Below are 12,393 nucleotides of genomic sequence, written 5' to 3' on the forward strand. Positions count from 1 at the left end.
TTTCATAGATAAAGCTCTTTGTAAGGTACAAAGCAGGATAGTCCAAAAACAAGTCTCAATGCAAGGCAGAATAAACTTACATTGCTCAGAATAGATCCAGTTCCAAAGTCAATGCATCCAGGTTCACTTTTGCAATAGGTCTATACTAGGGATGTGCACAGGGCAAACGTTTTCTGTTCATTTTAGGTTTGTTCATTTTACAATTTTTTCATTCCTCATGGGTTTTTATTTTATTTTATTGGAGGGAGGTTGCTTTCATTTTATTAGAGTTCAAATACCTATGCATATAGTTGCACTACAAAGTGCACAAGAACAATATATTCCAAATAGGAAAATAAAAGTAGAGAAGAAACAAAATACCATACTATGCCAATTCAAGAAATATGGGGGAAAAATGAGAACCTCAGGTAATTTTCGACAGACTTGTTTTTATTATTTGCATGTCTTAAGTGAACTTAAGACAATGATTCCCAAAGTTGATTTTAAAATTGTGGTGCAATGTCTTGTATTTACAATGGACTTTACCTAGGTTTATCGCATGCGATTTGGAAAGCTCTTCAGGTGACAGAGCATGTGGCTGCGCATTTGATAGTGGGGCTTCAAAGAACTGACCATGTTGCTTCTTCAGTGAAGGCACTGCATTGACTCCCTGTTCAATATCGAGTATAATATAAAATATTGATGTTGGTCTTTAAGACATTGGCTGATAATGCTCCCGTTTATTTTAAACAAATTTTGACATTATGGAGCTCATTTTCAAAACAAAAATGTCATAAAGTAGCAGAAGCATGTTTTTTTTTCTAAAACATGCAAGTTGCGATTTTCAACACCCGGATTTTAGATGTTTAAAACGGCAGCACATAAGAAGTAAAAGGCACACTTATTAGCTATGGTGAATCAGACAGGCACTTTCTTAGACTGCCTTTTTTTGCTTAATGCAAAGGTCAAAAGCGATTTAACGCGCTGTGATTGGCTCAGAGACTTCCAGGTCTCTTAGCTGAGTGAAGCATGGCCAAAAAAGACGTTTTTATTATTTGGGTGTGAATAATGGCCAAAATGGAAGGCTATTTTTGTGATGGATGCTTTCATCTGCACTCTCCGATATCAGCTGATCAGGTGAGCGGCGGTGTCTTCGAGCGGCACAGAGGCTTATTTGGCATGCAGAGAGCAGACAGATAGCTTTGCTGCTCTGCGCATGCTTGACCGGCCGATTCTCCGACTGTTTTAAGAAGGAATAGAGAATGCAAGTGAGCTACAATGAGCAGCTCATTTGCATTCCCTTTCCTTGATGCATAGCCGTTCCCTACTGATTCGCTATGGAATTCGGTATGGAATGGCTCTAATGACGACTTTAGTGCATCTTGGCCTCAATGTATAGAGAGCTAGCTAGTGCTGCTGTTTTAAATGTTGATTTTATATGCCCTGTACTCTATGCAAAAAAAAAAAAAAAAAAAAGCATTATGAGAAAGTGCTTGTCTGATTCACCACACCTGCTAGTTGTGCTGTAGAGTGTGCTGGAGAGAGAGCTGGGAAGCGTGCTTTGATGGCTGATGATACAATGTGACTGACTAAAAGTGAATACAATTTGAAACATCTGATTATCAAGATCAAGGAACATAGGGGTCCTTTTACTAAGCTGTGGTAAAAAAATGGCCTGCGGTATTGGAATGGCCAATGTATTGGAAGCACACCGGGACAGTTTTTACCGCATCTACAAAAAAATGCCTTTTTTTTAATGGGATGGGAAAAGGGCCTGTGGTAAAAATGAAACCAGCGTGCGCCCAAAACTGACCTGAGCCCTTAACACCACCTATTGATCTAGCAGTAAAGGCTCATGAGCTACATGTGTAGTGACCAGTCTGTATGTGCCAAGTGATGATTTCCACTGGAACTGGTGTGCGTAGGAGGAAATGAATAAAGAAATCGTCCACGCATTATGGGTGTGTGCCAAATCTGAAATTACCGCCAGGAGGTTGCGCTGGCCTGACGGTAGTCTTATTTGGGTGCATGTTGCATGTGTAGAGCCTACCGTGGCTTAGTAAAAGAACTATAAAGTAAACCCACAGCACCCTCTATAAGTTGTAATACAATTATTTATTCAAACAAATCACAATCCTTACATATATAACACCATTCACCCTTTGGTACCTTCAGAACTCACTCACACCAGCCCCGAAGGTTTGCAGCCATATGTATGATAGTATTGGAAGTGTTTAAATAATGGATTTATGTATTGTTATAGGGGAGGGGGTGTTCCTCCTGAAGAAGGAAAAGTCCGAAATGCGGTCTCGCATTGGGGAACGCGTATGCAGTTGATGATGTGGGAAGAGTTTAGTTGTTACCAACAGTAGCGCTCATCGAGCTGTCTATTGCCACAAAAGAAAAGTTTTTACAGTATTTGGAGGACTTTTAAAAGCTGTTGAATTGAACCCCGGATATATGCACCAATGAAGTAAAAACTGTTTGAGCTTACAGCGCTGAGGAAGTCAACGCGGAGGTTATATTCAAGGCTGGGGTGTGCCAGAGGGAAGCATCTAATGGGCACATTAAGAGTTTTTTCCTCCAAATATCTGATATTGATTACAGTGAAATAAGGTGTATGTAATTTTGGTGGTCAAGAGAGTGGCATGAGTGGCTGGTGTGAGTGAGTTCTGAAGGTACCAAAGGGTGAATGGTGTTATTTATGTAAGGATTGTGATTTGTTTGAATAAATAATTGTATTACAACTTATAGAGGGTGCTGTGGGTTTAATTTATAGTGGTTGAGTACCCCATGTAGGCATTATCCCCCAAGGTGTTTGAGATTAGTAAAAGGACCTATATTATAATGTTGCTGTGCTATCTGCCACTGCATATAATAGTGTATATGCAGTAGGTATCTACACTGTTCAGTAAATGCAGGGTAGCTGTTGGGGTTGCCCCCTGCATTTACCATTCAGTCTGTACTTACTGTGCTTTAAGTTTTGCATCTAATGTATAGAAATGGGAAAAAATGTACACAGTTTAGTAAAAGGGCCATATTTTTTTTAGAAAACTGGGAAAATCAATAATTTCAATCTTGATGGAGAAGTAATATAGTAGAAAACTTCAATCAATTTAGATCGATAATCAATAATAAAACAAGAAGTCAAGAAATCCAATGACGTCTCACTCTTGGAAGAATGGCTATGGAGGACCTAGACAAGATCTTCAAATGCAGAGATGTATTTCTCCATATAAAGATTTGACTTGTCCGAGCCATGGTAATTTCAATAATGCCGTATGGATGTGAAAGTTTCCAAGTTTATTTCAATCTTGCTATCCCACAAGTCATAATAACATATCTATGCAGCTTACAAATCTAGAAAATCAACAAAGGAGAAATAAAAGGGGAAATCAGAAAGGAGAAATAATTGGGAGGGGGAGAAACAGAACTGCAAAAAAAAAAAATAAGAGAGAGGGGAAAATACAGTGGCAGAAGGAGGGATAAAGCATCTGTACTAATTTGCAGGTCTACAGGCTGACCCCATGGGTTACTTTATATAAAAGCATACAAGTTTGCAGCCTGAGATAGAGTGGCATTGCATTCCATACAGCGGGACCTATAACTGAAAAAAAAATTGATTCAAGTGTCACTGACCAGAATAAAACCGATGTCTTCAAATCATGGTGCCGAGGAAGAATACTGAGTATACCAGAGACTTCCAGAAAAACAAATCAAAGGCTGGTGTAAATGCTGATGCCTAAATGCTGTCAGTTATGTGCATAACTTGTTCAAAGAGGCTTACAAAAAGAATCCTCCATAATGACTTGACTCCTAAGCTACACCAGAATCTACCAATATTGATCTCTTTTAATTTAATTACTCCAATCACATTATCATTATTGAACATTGTATCCTATACTGATCTCACTACATGTTGTGTATTATTTATTTACTTACCTAATTTACCTGATATTCTTCGCATATTAATTGTAACAATAAGCTGAACTTCTTATTCTGTTAGTGATAATCGCCAATGCAACATAATGTAAGCCACATTGAGCCTGCAAATAGGTGGGAAAATGTGGGATACAAATGCAGCAAATAAATAAATAGTGTTCTATTGTCTTAGCGTATAAGTGCTAAGCCAATAGAACACTAGCGTATAAGTGCCTTCTCCTGACCAGCCCATTCCCTTCTCACATCGTATTCCTTAGCAGTTACCTGCTAAAGGATTTTCATGCTAAGACAATGTGCATAACAGCAAATCAATGCTAGCTAGCATCAATTAACTTTAAGCATGTGCAATTTCCATTATAAAATAGGGGATGGGATTTGATATACCACCTTTCTGTGGTTACAATCAAGGTGGTTTATATAATATACAGAGGTATTTATTTTGTACCTGGAGCAATGGAGGGTTAAGTAACTTGCCCAGAGTCACAAGGAGCTGCTGTCAGAATTGAACCCAATTTCTTAGGTTCTCAGGCCACTGCACTAATCATTAGGTGACTCCCCTTCTCTGTTCTGATTCCACTTATGTATAAGCCTACCTATAAAATATATGCTATGTATGATGTGCCTGAATTTACAGAATGTGCTTAGGCAGCTTTTTCAAATTTACGCGCATATCTGCCCAGATACATGATTTGACATTATTCAAAATATTTATGCACATAGGGGCCCTTTTACTAATCCTCATAGGCACCTATGCGCACCCAATGCAGGCTAATTCAGAACTACCACCTGGCTACCACGTTGCCCGGGTGGTAATTTCATTTTTTACGTGCGTCCAGTACATGTGCTAGAAAATATATTGGCCCCTTGTAAATAAAATATATTTTATTTTCCGGTGCGTGGTGCTAACCAGGCAGTAATTGGCATTGTACGTGCGCTGACAATTACTGCCCGATTAACGCATGATACCTTACCACTAAGTGAATGGTTGGAAGTAAGGTCTCAGGCACAAAATGGATGCACACCAATTTTCATTTTGCCGCACGCCCATTTTCGGCCTCCAAAAAAGGCCTTTTTTTGCAGGCGCGCTGAAAAATGGACCTGTGCCCGTCCAATACACATATCTACAACAGCGCAGGCCATTTTTCGGCGCACTTTAGTAAAAGGACCCCATAATTGGCATGTAAATGTTAGCACCTACTAGTGCTCTCTCTAGAATGCATTACATAGCTTGTTAAGTCATATGTTCAAACGCATGCAAAACTTTATTGAGTTGCATATCATACTTTTTTTAGCACATATTTTATTACAAAGGCCCCTTTGTTGCTCGTTGTCTGATGCACCCACTTTCTGGGGCTGAGCATCACTATAACAGTATGAAATTTGTTGTGGCAAATCCCACTTTATAGTACTGTGCAAATGGCATGCCAAACAATAACATCTCAATTGCCATATCTGCAATACATTGCATTGATAAACTCACATAATACCAACCTAAAGTTTAGGGGTTTTTTTTTTCCTGCATGTCAATAAATTAATGCATGGAAGCTGTCCTAGTTCTGTAAGCTACAGGTACTTCAGGGTTCTCCTCTAATTCTACTATGCTTTCATGCAGTAATATGATGTCAGATGGTGCTGTACATCAGTTACCCCAGCAGTCTGTTCAATGAATGTAAAAGGCTACTTTCTCAAGCTTTATTTGCCTTTTGCTTTAACTTGCAGATTCTCCAATCAGTAATGCTTCAGTGAGAGTCCTGCTGTCTTGCTGGCAAACTCCTGCTTCAGCATTCGACAACGTAGACCCAACTTGCCGACATCCTCCTGAGCTACTGTATCTGCATGCTGTGTTTGCAAATAGAATCTATGTACTTTTCTTGCATTCTATTTCCGTAACAATAAAATTCCGTGTAGAATATTGGACAGTATAGGTTTTTTTTTTTCATTATATCTTTCATGTTGATACTTGTGTGAGGAACCATTACATTTGAGTTTAGTTAAGTCACAATGGCCTCTAAGTTAATTGGAGAACAGCAAATATGGGTGACACTATTTCATTGTCTCACAGCAGTGAATGCGAGTCTTGTGCTTTTGAGATACTAATATTATGCTATCCTAGTGACAACTAAGGATTAATGCTTTTTTTGATGTTGTTTGTTACTTGAAAATTCCATGACATAATTGCATGAGATTACTTTTTCAGGATTCAAACTGCACATCAGCTAGCTTCAATAAAATTAAGCATGCACTAAAATGAAATATAAAATTTGGCTTCAATCTACAAAATATGAATTATGAAATTCCATAGAATACATAGTTCTATTTTGAAAATTCTCTAGCTAAAGATTTCAAATAAAAATATGTAGCACTTGCTGTGACATTTTGGCAAATTGTACTTCTATTTCCTTTTTATAATCTAGGACACTCTTTTTGGAATAGCATGCGTTATTCTGTGGATTAATACTTAATTTTGACCAACTTGGTCATGGCAATCCTAAATAATTCTAAAACACAGTACATCTATGCAGATCATGTTTACTGAAACACCTATTTTTCATGATCTTACATCAAATTGAGACCTAACATTTTTCGTGTTTTGTTTCAGAAAGTGTAACCATTATCTAATCAGCTGGTGAAATGAGCAAGGAAGTGAATTGTCTGAGAACAAGTTTACTAGGCTGAAGTATTTCAGTGGGTGTCAGTGCATATACATTCAGTATTATTTTGCGAAAACTATTCTGTATATGCTTAATCATCTGTAATTTTTCTCCATCTTTTTTCCAGATGTATGTATGATTTTAAATTTGTTTCCCTGGCTACTTGATTTCAAAGAGTTTTGCAAGGAGTACCAAACAACCTGCTGTAAAGCACAATGAGACCGTCACCATAAATTAAAAAATGGCCCTGTCCATAGATTAGATGCAAAAACTAAAGGACAGCAATTACAAACACTGAATGGTAAATGCAGGGGGCATCTCCATCATCTACCCTGCATTTGCTGACCAGTATAGATGCCTACTGCATGTACACTATTATATGTACAGTAGTAGCAGATAGCACATGAACAACCTCACTATCTACTATTTCACATAAGTGGGGCAGAACCACTCAAAAACAAATTAAAAACACAAAGAGCCTCTGTGGTGGTACAATCCCAACATCTCTTCTCCTAATTCATCTGCCCCCCCCAAAAATTCAGAACTTCCCAACATCCCTCATATGATCACTTTGACACCCCTAACACCCTGTTTGATCCCCCTATGCCCCCAGACATCTGCCCCAACATCCGATCCCCCTGATTAAAAAATAATCTCTTCAAAGCCTTAAACCCTGCCTCTGGGGTATAAGCACTTCCTGCAGCGGCCAACCCTGCTCCCATCCTTCTACTCCTATGGAATCCATTCAGGGTCACCACTGGTAGTCCAGTGGTTCCAGACAGGATCAGTTCCCTTGTGCCTCTGGCCAGATCTGTATCAAAATGGTGCCACTGACCCCTAGCAGTAGGTTTGCGGTATTATTTTGGATCCCAGAACAGTCCCAGGTGGGAGCTGAGGGGAACCACTCCTTGCCTGGGAACCACTGAACAATGCTTCATAGGTTTTTGTGGCTCAGGGAGTTGGAGAGGAGTGAGCTCCAGGGTAGGTTTTGTTTTCTGGGGCATGGTTGGTGAACAAAGAGGAGGGATCAGGTGTACCTAGGGATGCTGTGGAGATACCAGGGGAATCAGATGTGCAACTAGCTGGTAAGGGGATTGGATGTGCAGGGAGTGTTGGGGAATTGGATGTGTGGGATGTGTCAGGAGGATCAAATGTGTTTGAGATGTTGGGGAGATTGGATGTGTGGTAGAGGGAGTTGGGAAGGGGTTGGGGGAATCAGACAACAGGGAGCAGCACCACTGCAGCGTATCTTCTGAGAAGTAGCCATGCTACCATATTGTTGATAACACAGCTGCACCTACCACATCCTCTTGAGATGTTGATAAGTTCAACCACATTATTGTCAGTCATGACAGCACGTAGCACTATCCACACATTAACTATCACCATTTGCCACTCCTCCTCACTGCCCCAGCCATGTCCAAGCACCACCCCACATTATGCATCTAGCACAGTTTATTTTTATTTTTTACCATTCTAGCTGTTTTAATGCACCAATATTTAACATGTGGTAAAACCCACAGTTTAGTAAAAGGGATCAAAATTTAAGAAGGTAGAGAATTATAATGCTAAGCAGATTGAAAAAGTAACTGAAGACTGATACAGTTTTAAGAACCTTTAACTGACTCTAAATCCAGGTCAGTCCTGACAGATTGATTAATTTTAGGTTTTGACCCATTGCAACCATGGATTATTTTTTCTATAGAGAAAATAGAACTACATGTTCATAGATGTGATGAGGGCAAAATCCAAGCTGGTTAAACCTAATGTGGTTGAACTAAGTAACAAAGTAATCCAGAGCTCGACAAACCACTGGCACCAGGTTGCCATGGTGACTAAAAATTTGGACCTGAGGTCTATGTTTTGCAGGCTGAGTCCAAGCACCCCTCCCATTTCTTCCCCATGTTCTTCACCCGCAGTGCTTCAAAAACTGTTTTCTTCTCTGGCTGTAGCAGCCATAAGTAAATGCTGTCTGAAGCTAACCTGGGAACTGTTCCTCTCCTGCATCCTGCCACTGAGCAAACAAGAAGTTGCATGAGTGGGAGAGGGTGGGATGTGACAGAGGAATGGTTCCTGGGTGGGCTGCAGACAGTATGTTTTCATGGCTGCTGCAGCCAGCAAACAACAGGTTTGGAAGTGCTGCAGGGTGGAGGGGGGCAGGGTGAAAAGCGGGAGAGGTGTTTGGACATGCGGGGGGGGCAGGAAAGGTGCTGGACCAAGAGGAGGGAGAGTGGATGATATTGTTGGGGGGAGGGGAGGTGATTTGTTGGACTGGCAGGGGTGAGAGCAAGAGAAAATCTGGACCCACAGGGGAAGGGGGAATGGGGAACCTGGAGAGTTGCTAGACTCATGGAGGGGAGGTCAAGAGAGTTGCTGGATTGGCAGGGGGAGAGAGAGCAATTGAAAATCTGGACCTGCAGGGGGTAGGGGAATGGGGGGAGTCAGGAGAATTGTTAGACTCATAGGGAGGACCCCTTGGACCCCTCCTTTTTTCAATCTACACCTCTTCCCTGGGCTCCCTGATTTCATCTCATGGCTTCCACTACCATCTCTATGCCGACGACACCCAGCTTTATCTCTCCACCAGACATCACTGCGGAAACCTAGGCCAAAGTATCGGCCTGCTTATCCGACATTGTTGCATGGATGTCCAATTGCCACCTGAAACTGAACATGGCCAAGACAGAACTTCTTGTCTTCCCACCCAAACCCACTTCTCCTCTCCCTCCACTCTCTATTTCAGTTGATAACACCCTCATCGTCCCCGTCTCATCTGCCCGCAACCTCGGTGTCATCTTTGACTCCTCCCTCTCCTTCTCTGCACATATCCAGCAGATAGCCAAGACCTGTCGCTTCTTCCTCTATAACATTTGCAAAATTTGCCCTTTCCTCTCTGAGCACACCACCCGAACTCTCATCCACTCTCTCACTCGCCTTGACTACTGCAACCTACTCCTCATTGGCCTCCCACTTAGCTATCTATCCCCCCTTCAGTCCATTCAGAACTCGGCTGCACGTCTTATCTTCCGCCTGGACCGATATACTTATATCACCCCTCTCCTCAAGTCACTCCACTGGCTTCCGATCAGGTACCGCATACAGTTCAAGCTTCTCCTACTAACCTACAAATGCACTCGATCTGCAGCCCCTCCTTACCTCTCTACCCTCATCTCCCCTTACGTTCCTACCCGTAACCTCCGCTCTCAAGACAAATCCCTCCTTTCAGTATCCTTCTCCACCACCGCCAACTCCAGGCTCTGCCCTTTCTGCCTCGCCTCACCTCATGCGTGGAACAAACTCCCTGAGCCCATACGCCAAGACCCCTCCCTGCCCATCTTCATATCACTGCTCAAAGCCCACCTCTTCAATGTCGCCTTCGGCACCTAACCACCACACCTATACTCAGAAATCTAGACTACACCAACTTGACATTTTGTCCTTTAGATTGTAAGCTCATCTGAGCAGGGACCGTCCTTCTTTGTTAAATTGTACAGCGCTGTGTAACCCTAGTAGCGCTCTAGAAATGTTAACTAGTAGTAGTAGTAGGTTAGGAGATCTGCTAGACTCACAGGGCGGTCAAGAGAGATACTGGACTGGCAGGGGAGGGGCAAGAGAAAATCAAGACCTGCTGGGGGAGGGGGAATGGGGAAAGGGGAAGATGATGAACTACCATGGGAGACTGGGGAGACATTGGGAAATGCCAAACTACCCAAGTGGGGCCCAGAGAGAGAGAGATGGGACTATGGGAGATAGAGGGAAGTTGAGGGAGAGATGCTGGATACACAGAGTGAATGGGCTTTGTTGGCATTATCGTACCAGCAGCCGCTAGCGTGACTTGATAAATGAGACTTGAGAGAAGTCTCGACTGCGGGCTCCTAAGCGTTTGGGCTGGCTCCTAGATTTAATAAAAATTTGTAAACATTTGTCTTAAGTAATCCTATCTCTAGTTACTCTATATATATTACCTATTAAATAGGAAAATGGTAGATAAGAAAATTGTACTACAGCTTTACCAAAAAGTAAAATTTATAGTTTACCCCAAAAACAGGTTTGCAAAATAACAAAAGTATTATGTAACTGTCTTTCCTAGTTGCATAATTGCCTGTGATATCCATAGTGAAAAAAAAAGTAGCAGTGAGTTTAATTGACCACTAAGGATCTGGTTCATTAAGAACTTTCTCCCATGCTGTATCTATGGGGAAAGATCTTGATGAGTCAACCTCATAATTTACTACTATGAATAATTATAATAAATTCACACTGAAATGAAGCATGCCATTTTTCTACTGACAACACTGATTTCTAATTGTAGTGTATGGTATCAGGCATTTTGTATGAAAATGCAAAAAAAGTGAGTTCTAATGACACAATGCAAAAAAAACCGTGCAAGAATTTAATTACTAAGCCCAATCTATTCCTTTATCTTCTACTATCTCCGTATATGTTTTTTTTTTTAAAGCATGGGACTTCTATGAATTGGGCTATTAAACGTGAAGGCTTGCAATATTCCACAAGGTGCATTTCAAAAAGGTTTTTTAAGTACTAAGGATACATTAAAATAATTACAATAGTATAATTAGAATTTCTCTTAAAACAGCTTGTCTACTAGTAGCTTAATAGATGACGGACTTTAAAGGGGTTATAGAGAAATCATTACAGTAATCATACAAGAAAAAGTGCTGAAGGTATCATGAAGCCTCATAATTAAAATGAAGCTTACAGCTCAATTAAATCTGAGTATCATTATGCATAAAACATCAGTGAGCACCAAGAGCCCAATAAAAAAAAGATGCTATCAATGTTAACAAGCAAAAGGTACAGTATAGTACAGTTCAGACCATGTCTTACAGCTAAAGTAAAGGAAAATTGCGGCTAATATTCAAGATGAAGTGTAATACAGACATTCCCTAATAAACTGATTAATGTGTACATGACATTGCAGATCTACCCATTGCATGAAATTATATCAAACACATGTTTATGCAAAACATAATAAATTATTAAAGGAAAGGCATATTGGTGATTTATTAAGTGCTAGCAAGACAGAATCAACCTATGAATGGCAATGCATTATTTCCAACTTTCAACAGCATGATGTATGGTTGTACTTAGGACTGGGAAGATTGACCTTGATTGATACTGAAGCTACCTATTGTAGAATGGTAAGGTTGCTGTTTTAAATGGTACAATTATTTGTTTTATTCATTTGCTATATATATATATATATATATATATATATATATATATATATATATATATCAAAGAAAACTTTGATTAAGGAAATGGAACGTAAATACAATCTTGAGTATGAGAATAATATTTAACAACAAGCAATAAATCATAGATCATAAATTCCAATATATATAGTCCACATTTGAGGATAAAGAATCTAAATAACTGAAGAATCAGGTAAATTATTTAACATCTTACATGCTTTTGTAATAGAAAAGCAACATTAGAGGTTTAAATTACCACAAAGAACCTTATCATAGCTCTGCAGTAACAGTTACCACATGGTAAACCACACATTAACCTCTTAATTCTATACAGTTGTGTACCCAGCTTTGCAACTGGCTCACAAAGATTCATGCAGAATTTATAGAATAGGGTAAGTTATGCACAAAACTTAGGGCTTCTTTTACAAAGCCGCACAAGCAATTCCCGAGTGGCAAATGACAGGAAGTCTATTCTTTTCCTATGGGCTTCCTCTCATTTGCCCTGCGGGAATCGCTAGCGCGACTTTGTTAAAAAAGCCCTTAATTAGCCAACAAGATTCAAATTGGCAGCAACAACTGATAATTGGCATTAATTGGTGGAAAAT

Source organism: Microcaecilia unicolor, chromosome 7, assembly GCF_901765095.1.
Source record: "Microcaecilia unicolor chromosome 7, aMicUni1.1, whole genome shotgun sequence".
NCBI lineage: Eukaryota > Metazoa > Chordata > Amphibia > Gymnophiona > Siphonopidae > Microcaecilia > Microcaecilia unicolor.